This window comes from Camellia sinensis, chromosome 8, assembly GCF_055761805.1.
Source record: "Camellia sinensis isolate YWXY chromosome 8, ASM5576180v1, whole genome shotgun sequence".
Classification (NCBI taxonomy): domain Eukaryota; kingdom Viridiplantae; phylum Streptophyta; class Magnoliopsida; order Ericales; family Theaceae; genus Camellia; species Camellia sinensis.
The window spans coordinates 174,543,480-174,562,040 of record NC_138968.1 but is presented as its reverse complement, the minus strand read 5'-3'; the positions used below and the strand labels follow the sequence as shown (position 1 = coordinate 174,562,040).

Genomic DNA, 18,561 nt, shown 5'->3' with positions numbered 1-18,561 from the left:
TGGTCCTGATGCCGAGGTGATAGCGGCTAGGCCGAGGTTATCTGCGGAGATACCGAAATTCCAGATGAGCGGATAAGGGACAAAAGTCCTAGAACAATGGAGGATCTCAGTCTGGATAAAGATAAAACCCTTAGGGAGTTTATCCCTATTTAGCTGAGAGTCCAGGATGAGCATTGAGCCAAAGTCTACTAAAGTGAGACTTTTACAAGGATTAGATCAGAGCTGGCTATAAAAGAAGTGTACCCCCGTGGATTTGAGGTATGTGTGATATATGGTAAGCAATAAGCCATTTCTTGTGAGTTAAACACGATTTGCTATCTCTGAGAGATACTTGATTACTGACTTGATCGTCGGAGTGTTCTTGGGTGGACTAACCACCACCGGATTCTTATCTTTCTGTGACAGGTTGTTCGGACTTAATCTATTCTGCCGGTACTCTCCAGTTGAGTTCTCTTTCTGGTTGTGTGGTCGGAAATCAACACCCACAGTTGCTAAAAAGGAGTGCCACGTTTTTAGCGATTAAATATTTTAGTTGCTAAAACAAAAAGCACGTTTATTGAAAACTTTGGGTGACTAAATTTTAGCGACTAAATATTTAGTTGCCAATTGCCGACTTTCGGCGACTAAAAAAAGCACCTTTCCTTTTGTCGACTAATTGTTTAGTCACCAATTTAGGACTTTCGGCAACAAAATATTTTTTAGTCGTCAATACCTTTCCCGACAATCTTTCGGCGACCAAACTATTTAGTCGGGAAAACTTTTCGACGACTAAAATCTGACTTTTGGCGACTAAAAATTTGGTCGCCAAAAGTGCAATATCTTGTAGTGTCTTTAAAAAAAAAAAAAATTTATGACATAAGGTAAGGGGCAAATTATGTTGGCGATACTTACATTTTATTTTAACTCTTAAATTTAATTAGCTCAATTTTAACTTTTAAATTTAAATTTTGTATCAATTTGGTCCAATTGATAATATCATTAGTATTTTATATAAAAAAATTATTACTAAATTGGTTGTGGTTAACTCATTGAATTTAGTAAGTTTATAATTTTACTTTTAAAAATATGACACATAACACTTATATACATATTTTTCATAAAAAAAATGCTAAAACTTATAATCAATTAAATTAAATTAAAATAAAATTATAAATTCATAATTAAAATCAAAATAATTAAAATTGCGCAAGAGATCATAATATGGCCTAAAACAAGTGACATACCTTTTCTCAAAAATAGATGTTGTAGGCCTCAATGCATGGACCATGTCAATGTAAAAAATAATCAAACAGGGCAATACTTTTCTTTTTTTTGGATACATCAGAAAAGAACAGGGCAATACTTCTCACGTCTCATTAATATGGAATGAAAAAGTCAAGAGTTATGATATAGACCCCTCACAACCCTCACGATTCCACGCACCTATGAGAAAAAGAGAAAAAAAAAATATACTCTTTCTCCACATCAGTTGGGAACTTATACATTGATTTTTGATTAATGCTTAGTCCCACAAAAGGTCTCAAGCCTTAATCAAAAATTAATGTAAAGAATAATAAACACGGCAATACTTTTCATGGCTTATCAATATGGACTAAAAATTTCTCATTATTAATCAAAAAGTTAAAAAATCAAACTAATAACTTCTTCCCAAATGAATCTTAGGAGACAAACTTAAGTTATAGAATTACAAATGTAAAAATTATTAACATACAAATTTTTTATATATTAAAAAAAAATCATAATATGACAATAACAATATACAATTATGGTTCATAGTAGTGGTTTTTTATTTTATTTTATTTTATTATAGTGAATAGTTATAAATGAGTTATATCATTTTGTATAAAAAAAAAATTAGGTTAAATTATATAAATGGTGCTATACTTTAGTTGTTCTATAATTTTAATTAGTTGAATTTTAACATTAAATTTAGAATTTTATCTTAATTTAATTAAATTAATTACATTTATTAACATTTTTTTTATGAAAAATGAGCGCGCATAATCAACAAATGTCATTCATACTTTTAAGGTATAAAAATTGTAAACTTAGTTAATTTAATAAGTTAATTTTAATCAAATCAGTGATCATTTTTCATCAATAACCTTAATAGGTATTGTCAATTGGACTAAATTAATACAAAAATTAAAAATAAAAATAAAAATGGTAGAAAAGCTTGAAAATTATTATTTCATAATCTCTCTTTTTCCATAACCTTCAAGTACATAACTCACATCTTTATATATACGAATGGGAGTCTAACTAACTACTCTAACCATCTAACAAACTGATAACTACCTAACCACCTAACCGATTTGAGAAATATTCTCATATGACATCAGCACAGGTGAGGTGCAATGAGGCCGCGACTCAGCTCCTTGAACTCCTTGACTTGTAGTTTTTTGAACTAGAACTGGTCTGTGATATCAATAAAAATCAAGTCAATTAAAAATATAAAGACCAAAATACACAAGATTCAAATTACAGAAAATAACCATGTAATTTGCCTAACTTTTTAAATGTTTATATGTAGAGTAATACCATATGCAAGTTATGCCATTTATGAATTTGATTATCGTAAATGGCATAACTCAATATTATGGAAGTTATAACTTAAAAAAAAAATAAATTATAACAAAAAATCACGTAAGATATAACAAAGAACTTTTACATCAAAACTAAAATAATTTTATAATAAACATCACAATAAATCATAACTAATAATATAATAAGTTATATAATTAAATACCGCAACTAAAAATATATATAGTGCATTTGCTGGTAATATAACATTACCCTTACTAATAAGTTGTGTTCTCTCAAGCACTTAAAAAAATGTCGTCTCGACTTCTTGCTTCACTCACTGTAATCATTTTGTTGGCTGCTTTTGCCTCCGAAGCCACTCGTCTTCCCTTGTCTGAAGGTATGTATGTGTATATATATATATATATATATAATATTAGTAACGTGCTGTTTTTTTTTAGAATGTTAGTAACGTGTTGTTAAATTTATAAAATTTAAAATTTAAAATTTAATTACATGAAGGAGATATATATTTGGTAAAGAGTCTCTGATTCTTTATATATAAGTATAAAAATATTAATATGTGCTTTTCTCTTTTTGCAGTGGAAGCTCTAAAGGAAATAGGAAAGTCGTTGGGAAAGAATGATTGGAATTTCAGTGTAGATCCATGTAGTGGAGAATTGGGTTGGGCCAAACACCCTGATCTTGACTCGTCTCAGAATGCTGTCAAATGTGGTAACTGCACCTCCGATAACACCACATGCCATGTTGTCACCATGTAACACTTTCTCTCTCTCTTCCCCCCTCTCTTTCTCTCTAGGATATTTACATGAAAGAAAAATATTATTTATTTATTAATCAGTTAAATTAGCACAAACGGATTTCTAAACATGAGAATACATATGGTTTCAAGATTAAATTTTCATTTGAAAATTAAAACCAATTTCTATTCAGTCCTTAGGATTGCGAGAGATTCAAAAATCTCTTGAAAGAGCTGATAGTGTCAATTTTATAAATAAAAATTATTTTCATGAGTGCTTTATTTTAAATTAAAAATCGTCAATATTCTTTTTCAAAACTCATTTATATAGTAAGTTCTCGTTTCAGATGAGCTAATTTAACCTGATATTTTGACTTTTTAGCCATTTTAATCTGGCTAAAAAAATTATGTTTGAGATAAATTTTCACTTTTTTTGTAGTTAATTTGATGGTTGTGAAATAAAGAATGAAATTATTATGGTTTGAGATATATTAGATCAATCTTTTAATCATTGTTTATTTTATATTTTAATTCAATGAGAAATTTATTAGAAAATCTTTTATTGAGTACTTGTATCCCAATTAGTTCATAAAATATTTTTGTATTCCAATAAGTACTATTATTTTAGACATTTGATCCATCAAATCTTTATCATATTTAAGGTATTTTATAAACAATTTTATCCTTATAAATATTTTTTGAACTCTTAACAACTTGGTGATGTGAACATTCACATTAAATAAATTTGACAATGAATGTTCACATCATGGAACATTCATATTATCAATCTGAACATTAACGTTTCACCCTATATTATTATTAGAAGTATTTTGGTAACTATGTCTCCATAGGATTTATTGAAACATAAAAAAATAATTTCGACTAAGTAGAATATAAGTAGGTGAAGAGAGATTTATAAATCAATGTCCCAAATAATTCTTGATTATATTATATATTTTAGATCAAATATTTTATTTTTATTAACATCTTAATCTAATTTTAAATTTGGAGAAGATGAGATAAAATTATCTTTTCGTCGTGTTAATTTCACTTAAGTTTTTAAAAAAATTAAATTCACTCTAAAATATAGCATATGTATACCCTTTCCATTAATTTGAATGAAAAAAATTAATAGTGATATTTCAGTTTAAAATTACATAGAAATTATCTGATTATATTTAAATCATAATAAATAAAGTGACCACAAATCACAAAGAATAAAATAAATTTTATGTTTTATTTTAATATTTTTAGCTGAGACATACAAATCATTTTATAAATTTAGAAAACCCAACATAATCAAATAATATAATTGATTACAAATGATTAGGTGAACAAATGTGTATATTGAATGGTTCAAATTAATCTACTATATCTAATGGTTAGAAATTTTTTTCATGTATGGTGGTACCCAAAAACCACTTTTGGTACCACAGTCGTACCCCAATTGGGCATAGGATGATGGTCAGTTTGTTGGCCATTAATTTCGTCACGGAGAAAGTTCATTTTCTTAGTAAAGAGTTGGATTTCTCTCATATTCTGGGATCATTTAAGTATCTTGTAAGATTTATTATAGATTTTGTTTTGATAATTTAAACTATTTATTTTGTAGATTTCTTAATATGTATTATTCATGAAAAAATTTAGACCGATTCGATAATTAACCCTTTCATTTTACCTCATTTGTCTCTAAAAAAATGAATGGTCAATTTCAAAAATATATTTGCCGTCTATTTTTTTGGAGACAAAAGTGATAAAATAAATAAAAAAAAAAAACTATGATTATTGGATTGAACTAAATTTTTTCATGAATATTTTACATTGATAGCCTTACAAAAGGAATAGTTTAGATTATCGAAATCAAACCCAAGGTGAGCCTTATAGGTCCCTCAAGTTCTCTCATGTTGAAATCTTAGTAAAATTAGATTTTGTTTATTCTGACAAAAACATAAAATGCTTTTATTTTTTTAAAGATGCTCTTTATATGTTTTGATGTTGTGTCACACAAAAAAAAGTTCATTAAAATGAAAAATGTTTTGCACTTAAGAAGAAAAAATCATTGTTGAAAAAAGTTATCGTTACATTACCATCATCACCATTGTCTTCATCACCACTCCATAACCACTATCAACACCAAAATCATTGCTATCGCCACCATCACCTCAACAAAATATCTCGCCTACCACCACTATCAACACTAAGATCATTGCTATTGCCGCCTGTGAAATAATGGTTTCTGTATATATTATTCCTCAACAGTAAGACAATATATATGGATACAAGTTATATCCTGTAAATAAGGAAACAAACCTATTCTAAAGGAAACTAAATAAATTAGTCCTATTCTAAAGGAATCTAAACATATCTAGAATCAATTAATCTAAATCTTATATACAGCTCATGCACAGCTCACGCCAACACTCCCCCTCAAGTTGGAGCGTAGATATCTATCATGCCCAACTTGTTGATTATACCGTGGAACATCTTTCCTGAAATTGCTTTTGCGAGTACATCAACTAACTGACTTTCAGACCGGACAAATGGAAATTGTATAATCTTTTGATCAAGGTTCTCCTTGATGAAATGACGATCAACTTCAACATGTTTGGTACGATCATGTTGTACAGGATTATGTGCAATTTCAATGGCTGCTCTATTATCACAATGGAGATTCATAGGGCATGTACATTCAATCCCTAAATCTTTTAGTACACTTCTTATCCATAACAATTCACGTACACCATGAGCCATGCCGCGGAATTCAGCTTCGGCACTTTATCTTGCCACGACCTTCTGTTTCTTACTTCTCCATGTGACAAGGTTACCTTCCACGAAAGTAAAATAACCAGACGTGGACCTTTTGTTGGTTTGATCACCCGCCCAATCAGAATCTGTGTATCCTTCAATATTAGAAACACCATTGTTTGAAAACAACACCCCTTTTCCTGGAGCATTCTTCAAGTACCTTAAGATTCGATATACCGCATTCATATGCTCTTTACCTGGTATATGCATGAACTGACTTACAACGCTCACTGCATAAGCTATATTTGGCCTTGTGTAGGACAAATAGATTAATCTCCCAACCAACAGCTGATAGCAACCTTTGTCTGTTAGAACTTGATTGGGAACAACTTCAAGCTTATGATTCAATTCTATGGGCGTGTCTACTGGTTTGCAAGCAAGCATTCCAGTTTCGGTTAAAAGATCTAACACGTACTTCCGTTGTGAAAGAAAAATCCCGCGGTTTGATCTCGCCACCTCAATCCCCAAGAAATATTTAAGTTGCCCGAGGTCCTTCATTTCAAAATTAGCAGCCAAATATTCTTGTAATGCTTTCATTTCGCATGGGTCGTCTCCTGTCAATACCATATCATCGACATACACAATTAAAGTCGTTACCTTCCCTTCCTTGTGCTTTATAAACAAGGTATGGTCGGAATTACTCTGCTTATAACCGAATGCCTTCATTGTTAAGGAGAACGTCCCAAACCATGCTCTAGGTGACTGTTTCAGACCGTACAATGACTTTTCAGTTTACACACTTCACCTCTATATGAAGAACTGCGTTTAGTTTCGGGTGGCAACTCCATGTAGACCTCTTCCTCTAAATCTCCATTGAGGAACTCATTTTTAACATCAAATTGTTGCATAGGCCAATCCCTATTAGCTACTATAGATATGAGAATACGAATTGTATTGAGATTGGCTACTGGCGCAAACGTCTCTTGATAATCCACCCCATACCTTTGCGTATACCCCTTTGCAACTAACCTTGTTTTATATCTATCAATGCTGCCATCTGCCTTAAGGTTCATTGTGAACACCCATCTGCAACCAATGGTCTTCTTTCCTTCGGGTAATGGAACGATTTCCCAAGTGGCATTCTTTTGTAATGCCTCCATCTCTTTATTTATCGCCTTTGTCCATTTCGGATCTATCAATGTGTCCTGCACATTACTAGGAATAGATATAGTGGATAATTGATTAACAGTAAATGCACATGAGTCAGACAACCTATGGGACGACACATGGTTGCTAATTAGGTATTTAGTCTTAGCTTTAGGATCAGGTTCATATTGTTTCTTCGGGACTCCCTTATTTGATCTTTGCGGATATGTAGACATTGGCAATTCTGGATATATATGTGTTACATTAGATTCATCTGATACGGGGTTCGAGATTACCTAAGGAATGACATTTTGGGTTGATCCTTTAGTTAATGGTGTAGACATGGGCAACTCTGAAGATATTGGTGATTCTGACATGTGAGGAGTACCTGAAGTAGAGTTTGGGAGAACTACCACCTCACGTTCAGTTTCAGAAAAATTCTCACAGCTTTGTTGATCATAATTATGTTGAACACTTTTCCCGCTGTTCCCAAGCTGTTCATGCATGTCTTCTAAATCCATAAATACATCTCCTCCACCACCTCCTTGTAACGCATTCTCTTCACTAGAACTCTCCCACTGATGAGAAGGACTGGAGACCCCTGTAGTGTAATACGGTTCAGATTCATGAAATGAAATATCCAAAGTGACATGGACTTTTTTGGTATGAGGGTCATAGCATCTATATCCTTTTTGAAACTCAGAATAGCCAACAAAAACACACTAGCGTGCACAAGGATCAAGTTTAGTGCGCAAACTTTTGGGAATGTGAACATATACAGTACAACCAAAGACTCGAGGTTCAAGATTTGGGAGGTGAGGAATAGAAAGTAAGGATTGCAGTTTGTTTTGAGGGGTTTGAAAATCTATCACACGAGAAGGTGTACGATTAATGAGGTAAGCCGCGGATTTCACTGCCTCGCCCCAGTAAAACCGAGGCATGTTCATTCCAAAGAGAGATGCACGAACCACTTCCAATAGTTGTCTATTCTTCCTCTCTGCCAAACCATTTTGTTGGGGAGTATAGGTGTTAGAAATTTGATGGCAAATTCCAAGGTGGCTCAAAAAAGTGCCGAATGATGTATCTATAAACTCAGTACCATTGTCAGACTGTAAAACACGAATCGTTGTTTGATACTGAGTGCTCACCATGGCATGAAATGCCTTAAAAGCTGTACATACTTCATTTTTTTTTCCGAAGCAAATACACCCAAGTCATTCGAGTGCATTCATCAATAAATGTAACAAAGTAACGAGCTTTAGACAAAGAAGAGATCTTTGCAGGACCCCAAACATCAGAATGAATGACTACAAAAGGTTCGAAACTTTTATTTAAACTTGGTAAATAAGAGATACGGTGGCTCTTAGCCAATTCACAAATGTCACAACGGAAATCCAAAGTATTCAAAACTGAGAGTAGATGTGGTCGCAATTTGCGAAGATAACCAAAGGAAAGATGTCCGAGTCTTCAGTGCTATAACCACATAAGGGCTCTAGCTTTGTCTTGGCTGCTAGTGTGATTGGCCTGACTTATTTTTGGTCCTCCATTTTCCAATTCCAAGTAGTAGAGTTTGCCCCGTCTAACACCATAACCAAGAATCTTCCGCGTTAGAATGTCCTGAAAAACACAAAATGAGGGCCAAAAAGTGACAGTGCAAGCAAGAATAGAGGTAATTTGGCTAACAGAAAAAAGATTATATTCAAGGGATGGAACAACAAGGACAGTATCTAAAGTGAGAGTTTTAGATAGAGTGACAGAGCCCTCTCCAATAATGGGAGATGTACTACCATTAGCCGTGGAGATAACAGATTGAGGAGAAGGGAAAATAGATTGTAATTGACTGGAGTCCCTAGTCATATGATCGGATGCACCTGTATCAATAATCTAAGTATTATTCTTAGAAATTGCAGAGAACAAAGAGGCCTTACCATTAATACCTGAGTGGGCAATGTTTGTTGTAGGCTGCAATGGCTCTGCCTCTGTAGATGTCACCATTGCCTTCCCACCGAGCTTCTTGCGCAGTTTCTTGGTGAAATCCCACCACTCCGGATAGCCAATAAGTTCATAGCATCGTTGTTTCGAATGACCGGTTTCACCACAATGAGTACACATCAGGCCGCTAGACTTTCTAGTGGACTGATTGCTTCGATTTCTCGACGAGCCAAAAGATGGTCCTGGGCGAGTATGGTTGGTCAGCAGTGCTGAGTTCTCAGAGATTTGACGAGAACCGTTCATGGTCTGTCTCTGTTGGTATTCTCTCCGAACATATGCATATATGCTCTCCAAATCAAGTTTCGGGTCTTTTCGTAACGTTTCGCCACGAACCTGGTCAAATTCGGAATCGAGTCCACTCAAAAAAATATGCACCCGAAGCCTAGCCATCGCGGAATGCAACTGGACCACCCCTTCAACTGTTCCTTCCTGAGAGATAGTCCTATGATCAATTTCTTGGAAAATAGCAAGGAGTTCATTGTAGTATGTTGATAAGGGTCGACCATTTTGCGAGGTGGAGAATGATCTCCGATTCAATTAAAAAATACAAGTTTCGTCTGATCCATCATAGAAGGTTTTCGATATAGCCTCCCATATTGCCTGGGCAGTAGGAAGACGAATAAATCGATGCATCAGCGACGGGCTCATTGAGTCAATAAGCCAACTTTTTGCTTTGTGATTTTCGGTAATCCATGTTCCCAGATTGGGATCGCGGGGCGCCGGTTTTCTTGCTTCGCTAGTGAGATATCCAGCCTTGTTACGTGCGCCAATACGCATCTCCATGAGTTGAGACCATAAGGAATAATTTGTCTCATCAAGTGTGATGCTGGTAGGAAACGCAGAATTGTCTTGGTGGACAATGATTTGCGATGTTGAGGCTAGTTCGGCCGTTGGGGTTGATATGCCTGGAGTGACATCCATTTGGACTCACACCAGATTAATAGTGGTGTGGAAGAAAACTTAGCAGATGGTTGATTACAAAGTGCTGTAGGATCGACGATGCTTTGATACCATGTGAAAATAATGGTTTCTGTATATATTATTCCTCAACAGTAAGACAATATATATGGATATAAGTTATATCCTGTAAATAAGGAAACAAACCTATTCTAAAGGAAACTAAATAAATCAGTCCTATTCTAAAGGAATCTAAACATATCTAGAATCAATTAATCTAAATCTTATATACAGCTCATGCACAGCTCACGCCAACACCGCCATCACCGTAACACTACTGTCACCCTACTATCTCATCTTTACCCCTATCACCACAACTAATATTACTTGTACATAAGCCCCTAAGCCCTAATGCTCAAAGTAAAGATGATTGATTATATACCTATTTGACTATTTTATGAGATGAAAAACAAAATAATGTTTGGAATGATTTGTGATTTTTTTTTTTAGTTAAATAGATAGTTGTGAGAAAAAAAAAATGATTTATTGATGTGCATGATATATAACATTTTATCTTATTAGTTATTTTAGTCCTTTTTTTTTCTTTTTTCTTTTTTTTAAAACTATTTTAACCAAAAACAATTCTTCCCAAACATGGCCTAAATATAATTTACCTAATCTAAAACTTTTCTCATCTTTTTTATTATTTATTTATTTTTTCATCAAAATTGTAAGATATTAATTTGTTAATAAAATTATATTATAACTAAAGAGATTGTTGCTGATCCATCAATTTAAATTTCTGACTTTTCCCTCACCACACTTTAAAATGTGACTACAAAATCACTCAACTAAACTCAATATCTAAAAACTTTACTCATCTTTAACACCCAAATATCATATCGATAGCCACTTGAGCACTTGCTCGGCGTCCACGACAACCATAATGAGCACCGACAAATTGAGTTGGTGGTTTTGTCGTAGTATTGCACTGACCTAACGGTCACCGATTCTGACTATCTAGGGGAAAAAATAATACTAATAATTCAGTTAAGAGAGATTTTGTGAGAAAAAAATTTTAAAAATTTATTTAGTTGAAAATTTTTAGAAAAAAAAAATTCAAAATCACTTTTATCTCTCCTCTCCTTTTTCATTCTCTCACATCTTATACATTAATCAATTATTTTTTCTTTTACACCCATTTATTCAACTAAAAAAAAAATTAAATCATTTCAAACTCTAAAATTTCAAAACTATTTTCAAAAAATACAATCAAACAAATTTTTTAATTTTATAAACTTTTTTCAGAAAATTATTTTTCAAAATTATTTCATAAAATACAAATAAAACATTAAAATACCAATTTGCGTACCATATGCACTTGTATAAGTTTTCACAAATATACATAAGTTATCTCACAAAATCGTATAAATTCTCACAAATATACATAAGTCCAGTAACGTTTATATTTACTATTTAGGAAATTCTACTATACACACCCTCACCATATGCACTCTTAAGTTTTGTCATTTTCTTTTTTAGTTATGACTAATTTTTTTTTAATTATGATTCATGAGATTTTTAATTATGTCTCATATATTGTTTGGTTATAATTATTATTTTTTAGTTATAATTTAAAAAGTATGAAATTATGTCATTTTTTTAAAAATTATGAAATGCATACAGTAAACACCCTTGTGTAAAAATTTTAAATTATAAACAAAAAATATTTGGATCTATTTTTGCTTTTATAAAATTTCTTAAAGTCTTATAACATAATATAATTTTTTTTTTAAAAATAACTTTTTATTTATTCTTTATTTTTTCATCCCCACCAACCATCACTCATCACTCGTCACCACCACTGTCGTCTACCACATCTAGCCACTGTCACCAACAACCTTCTCTCACAACAATCAACTATTACCATTAAGAATTACCTTCAGCCATCAACAATTAAATTTGGCCACCACTACCACCACCAAATGTTAGAATTACCTTTAATTAGGAGTGTTTGCGGTTTGGTTACAGCCCGGCGAGCCTCCAATCTACCATCCGTCCGTTGGATTGGCTGATGGAAAAAATTAATCCGCGTTCGTCCGCCGGATTGGTGGATGCGGGTTAAGCAGATTAACGAATTGACGGATGGATGTGAATCAGTTTAGCGATTTAAACTTTTATAAAATTTGAACATAATACAACAATTTATTAACTTTTTTTTTGAATAACAATCTAACTCAACATAATCAAAAGATTATTAAGTAAATTGTTAAATACTAATAATAAATATATATAAGAAAACAATACATTATTACAACTATTTCATTACTCTTTTTTTATTCAAAAACTATTTAATTTGATTTTTTTAAAAAAATGACAAATTAAGCCTTGTATTTTTCACACAAAAATATCAAATATCAACACTTGTCATTTGATAAAAGAATTTTTAAATTAAAATAAATTGAAAACACAATTACTATCTAAATTATTTTTCAATTGAAAATATAAAATCTTACAAAATTAGTGGTTGTTCACTGCCTTCAACGGCTGACAGTACAACTACCTTTGATTACTCCTCTCACTTATTTTAATCAATTCTAATTTGTCTTTAAAAATGATCAGAGCATTATATCTCATGAGTGATTACTTGTGCTTTTCTGGGTAACTCACAGTGACTAAGGTAAATTTTACGAAATTTAAACTCATTTTAATTTTAATTTAATAATTTATTTTTTAATTATTATAATATGTTTTCTAGCAGAGAGATCGTTTCAAATATTATAGAACAAGGTATGATAGAGTGGTTTCCAAAGTATATATACTATTTTAGGGGTGGACATCCGTTGAGTCAGGCAGGATTTGGGCCGGATCGACATTATATAATAAGAGATTTTGTATCAGCTCAAGCTTGGCCAAGCCCTACCATCGGATCTTTATATCTACCCAAGTCCGTCCCAAAAAATAATTATAAATTTCAAACCCACCAATCGAGCTTTATGTTAAAAAAATTAAAACATTTTCACAATTAAATTCAATCATACATTATATTTCTTAAATAAATATACTGATATCATTATAAATCGAAGGATTTTGTGTACAAATTGAAATATTTTTTTAAAATAAATTCAATCACGTATCACAACAAATATGAGTTTCAAATTAACAAAAATAAAATCTAAATTCTAACAAAGATACATATATTTTAATATATTAGAATTAACTAACTAATTTAATAGGTCTGGCCGAGTTGAGTCGAAAGTATAAATCCCAAATCCAGCCATTAATATATCGGGTTGAAAATATTGTTTTAGCCAGGCCCTATGGGCCAAAACAACATTTCTAAATCCTAAAAAATAGAGTCGAGCTGAGTGGGTTGGGTAGGCCAACGGGTCAATGCCCATCCCTATATTATTTCCAATATGCGTTTTAAAACTTCTATAGAAAATTAATGGGATTTTTATTGATAAATCCCATTTAGAAGTATTTTAATCTAAGAAGTCCATGAAGGAATTTTTTAACCCATTTAGTCCCATATATATATAGTTTTATTCCATAAAATCTTTTTTCTTGATTTACACTATTTTCTTGGACACTTATGCCCTTATATTTAATTTTGATACCCTTATAAATATTTTTTGAACGGTTAGTAATTTTATGATGTGAACATTCATATTTTAAAATTCACATTGGTAGAAATGTAAAATTGGCCCGTGGCCGGCCCGAAACCGGTCCGCGCGTCGGGGCGGGCCTAGCTCGTTAACAATGTGAATATTCACATTGACATGTTAACATTCACATTAATAGTAGTGTAAAATTAGCCCGCGTCCCGTGGCGGCATGAAACCCGCCCACGGTCCATGGGTGGCCCGGGGCGGGCCCGGTCCGACCCATTGACAATGTGAATATTCACATTGACATGTTAACATTTACATTGATAAGAGTATAAAATTGGCCCGCAGCCCATAGGCGCCCAAAAGCCCGCCGTCCGCCCCGGGCGGGCCCGGCCCGGCCCGTTGACAATGTAAATATTTACATTGACATGTTAACATTCACATTGATAGGAATGTAAAATTAGCCCGCGCCTCGTGGCAGCCCGAAACCCGCCCATGGGCGGCAGAGGGCGAGTCCGACCTGGCCCGTTGACAATGTGAATATTCACATTAACATGTTAACATTCACGTTGATAGGAGTGTAAAATTAGTCCGCGCCTCGTGGCAGCCCGAAACCCACCCACGGCCCATGGGCGACCCGGGGCGGGCCTGGCCCGGCCTGTTGACAATGTGAATATGCACATTGACATGTTAACATTCACATTGATAAGAGTATAAAATTGGCCCGCGGCCCGTGGCGCAGCCAAAAGCCCGCCCGCTGCCCGGGGCGGCCCGGCCCGGCCCGTTAACAATGTGAATATTCACATTGACATGTTAACATTCACATTGATAAGAGTGTAAAATTGGCCCGCAGCCCGTGGGCGGCCCGAAGCCCAACCCATGACAATGTGAATATTCACATTGACATGTTAACATTAATATTGATAGAGTGTAAAATTTGCCCGCTGCCCGGGGTAGGTCCGGCCCGGCCCGTTGACAATGTGAATATTCACATTGATATGTTGAAATGCACATTGATAGGAATGTAGAATTGGCCCGCAGTCTGTGGGCTGCCTGAAGCCCGCCCACGGCCTGGGGCAGGCTCATTTCGGTCCGGGTCCGAGCATATTCGAGGCCCTAGGTTAGGGCCTAGGTCATCACATTGAAGCCCGGCCCGGCCCATCAACCCGCTTAAGGCCCATTCAAGGCTCGGTCCGAGGCCCAGCCCGCGCCGAGGCGCAATGTATTTTTTGTGAAAAATAATAAAATTTTGGTAAAAAAAATTAAAAAGAATTAAAAAAAATGGCCAGGCCCGCCCAAGCCCGACCTAAGCTCGAGGCTAGGCCCAGGCCCACCGACCCGACCCGAGGCTCGATCCATCGGCCCATCCAAAGCCCGAATACCCTTGTGCCAGGACTAGGGCCTGGGCCTAATTTTTTGGCCCGTGGGTGGCCCAACCCGGCCCGGGAAAGGCTCATTTGGGCCCAGGCTCGAGCCTAGTCCGAGACCCTAGGCTAGGGCCTAGGCCATCACTTTGAAGTCTGGCCCAGCCCATCGGCCCGGTTAAGGCCCATTCAAGGCTCGGTCCGAGGCCCAGCTCGCGCCAAGGCCTAGTGTCTTTTTTTGTGGAAAATAATAAAATTTTGGTAGAAAAAATTAAAAAGAATTTTAAAAAAATGGCCAGGCCCGCCCCGGGATGCCCACGGGCCGTGGGCGGGTTTCGGGCAGCCACGAGGCACAGGTTAATTTTACACTCCTATCAATGTGAATGTTAACATGTCAATGTGAATATTCACATAGTCAACGGGCCGGGCCGAGCCCACCCTGGGCCGCTAGCTAATTTTATACTCTTATCAATGTGAATGTTAACATGTCAATGTGAATATTCACATTGTCAACAGGTCGGGCAGGGCCCGCCCCGGGCCCCCCACGGGCCATGGGCAGTTTCGGGCAGCCACGAGGCGCGGGCTAATTTTACACTCCTATCAATGTAAATGTTAACATGTCAATGTGAATATTCACATTGTCAACGGGCCGAGCCGGGCCCTTCCTAGGCCGTGGGCGGGCTTTTGGCCGCCCATGGGCCACGGGCCAATTTTATACTCTTATTAATGTGAATGTTATTATGTCAATGTGAATATTCACATTGTCAACGAGCCGGACCGGGTCCGCCCCTGGCCGCCCATGGGCTGCGGGCGGGTTTCGCGCCGCCACAGGACGCGGGCCAATTTTACACTCCTATTAATGTGAATGTTAACATGTCAATGTGAATATTCACATTGTCAATGGGTCGGGCCCGCCCCGGCCCGACTCGAATTTTTTCAGGCACCCACGAGGGTCGACATGGGCCGGGCCCCTACACATTGACGATATGAACATTCACATTGACGGTGTGAACATTCACATTAGGGGTATTTTGGTAATTATGTCACCCATAGGACTTATTGAAACATAATAAAATAATGTGAACTAAATGGAACATAAGTAGATGAAAATGGTATTTTGGTCTTCTTATTTCAAATAGGACCTAATGGAATAGTCAAAAAGAATATGTGTTGGATGAAATAAAGTTCTTAGAAAGTGAATTTATCAAAAAAGCTCCCAAAATTAATTATTAAATTGTATAAACTTTTAGTGGTTACAATAAAGATAAGAAATTGAAAATAATGGATAAAACAAAAATTAAAATCCGAACATAAGGTATTAAACTATTCTCATTTATATTTAAACTTTACATAGGAGATCCAATTAAGGGGAGGGTAAAAGTCATAGGAAGTATGAATACTTTAGATTTTAAATTTAAAAATAGATTTGTAGGAAAAAGAAAAAAGAGGGAAAAAAATATTTCATTCACTTTTACGAATCTAAAATCCAAATTCAATGAAAATTTGAAAAAAGAAAATTATTTTCTCTTTATTTCCATATGTATTTGGTATGAGTAAGCTAATTTCTTTTCTTTTTTTTTTTTGAAATGCAGAGTTCTCAAAGCACTAAATTTGAGTGGCGTTCTCCCCCGAGAATTGGTCAAACTCCCTCATCTCCTAGAATTGTAAGTATTTTTCTTTTCATTATAATGTATCATAAACAATGAATAGTAACTATCTGTTAATTTTTTATGATTGTGTACGTTGATCATTTATAAAAAAAAAAAAATTAATATGATAAGTGTAAAGATTTGATTTAAACACAATTGTCTTAAAAAATAAATTGTTTGTGTTTAACAACAAATGTGATGAAATTATATAACTATAATAATCGAATTAATCTATTTTATTTTTTGTGTGAATAATTTATACAGTATAACTTAAAAAAAATAAGAGGACTGCTAAATGCTCATATCCTTCTTCTTAGGCCCCCACTTATTTGAATCCCTACCATCAAATTTGTTCTCTTCCTCATTTTTCTTTAGACCTCTACCTACCATAATCCCAAATATACCCTCACCAAACAAATTTTTGGTCATTTTTTAAAAGGCAACCTCAGCCTCAACTCCAGCGACTCCTCCTATAGTCCTCATCCTCCATTGGAGACCCTCATTCAACCCTCATCCCTCATCGGCAGTCAAGCATCACCATCCCATCCCTCATCGATCCACCTCCTATGTCTTATTCTTTTTCTTCTTGTACCCTAAATCTCTCTCCCTTTATCGATCCACCACCGCAACCATCACCACTGCCGTAACCACCCCCTTCTGCACCCATCATGTCCATCAACAGTGAAGAATGACGATGACTCCCTCACTCACACCCTTCCCATCATTGACGGTGAAAAAGATTTGTGGGCTTCTACTCCCTATCTTGCAGTCAGTGAATTTGTTTGAATTGGTTTGATGGTTTGTTTGTTTGCTATGTTGGTTTGTTTGTTACAATGACTAATGAATAAACTAGGTCTTTATGTTCAGAACTAAGTAACCGAACAAATCCTTTATGTTCAACACTATGTTACCAAACCAAAAAGATTCATTCAAAACTGTGTTACCGAATATTCAGGATTTGCTCATCATTGTGTTGCCAAACCTATTATGCTATCGTCAACTCTCCATCCATTGCGAGAGCGAGAGAGCGAGAGACGTATGAAAACCTAGGGATTTTAGAAGAAGACCAAAAAAGAAAAAATGAGAAGAGGAAGACAAGGGTGACGAAGAAGGGTTGTGTTGCTACGGTTGGCGAAGAGGGCTGGGTGCTGGTTTCGAAGGCTGTTAGTGGGAGTGGAAATGATGGTGGGTTGGTTGTCGGAGGGCGGGTTGGTCGTTGGAGGGTGTTTGCAAGAGTGGAAGTAGTGGTGGGATTGGGGTTAGGGCTAAACTTGGGAGGATAGAAATGAGGACAAAATTGAAAATTTATATTAGGATAAAATTATAATAAACTAAAGTAAAAAAATGAAATGTCCAAAATAAAAAGATAGAAACATTTAGAAGTTGTTTGGGATGCGCCATATAAGTGCACTTTTTGATTTTTTGGTTAAAAATGTAGAGAAAAAAAATATATATGTTTGGGATAACTTTTTGACTTTCTACAGAAAAATATGTAATAAAATATTGTAGATGCAAAGTACACTGATCTGCAGCACTGTGCCGGGGTATACATTTCAATTTTTTTTTTTTTTTTTATAATGGGAATTGGTGGCTTGCATTGTGCCACGTGGTATGACTTGGAAAATGTAGTGCAAAATACACTAAGCTGCACTATTGGACTGACTAATTCAAAGAGCAAAATTACAATTTTGCCCTCTAGCTTCCCCCTTACACTTCTTCTAAATAGAATAAGTTTTTTGACTTTTTAACTTTCATAGTGCATACGGAACAAGCACTTAGCAACCCCCTCAAAAATAATGAATCGAATCATCCAAAATACAACACATAGTAGGCCCACGAGCCTCAACTAGACCGGGCCCCGTCCACGTAGTGTAC

General features: G+C 35.0%; 1 pseudogene across 1 annotated transcript in view; it reads left to right on the top strand.

Moving 5' to 3' along the window:
* The first annotated feature begins 2,206 nt into the window (after positions 1–2,206).
* LOC114280922 (putative LRR receptor-like serine/threonine-protein kinase At1g29720) overlaps positions 2,207–18,561 on the top strand; it is a 51,389-nt pseudogene continuing 35,034 nt past the window's right edge. The window contains exons 1-3 of the transcript XR_014339224.1: positions 2,207–2,923; positions 3,127–3,301; positions 16,630–16,701. The product of XR_014339224.1 is annotated as a putative LRR receptor-like serine/threonine-protein kinase At1g29720 (transcript). The remainder of the gene's footprint in view (positions 2,924–3,126; positions 3,302–16,629; positions 16,702–18,561) is intronic.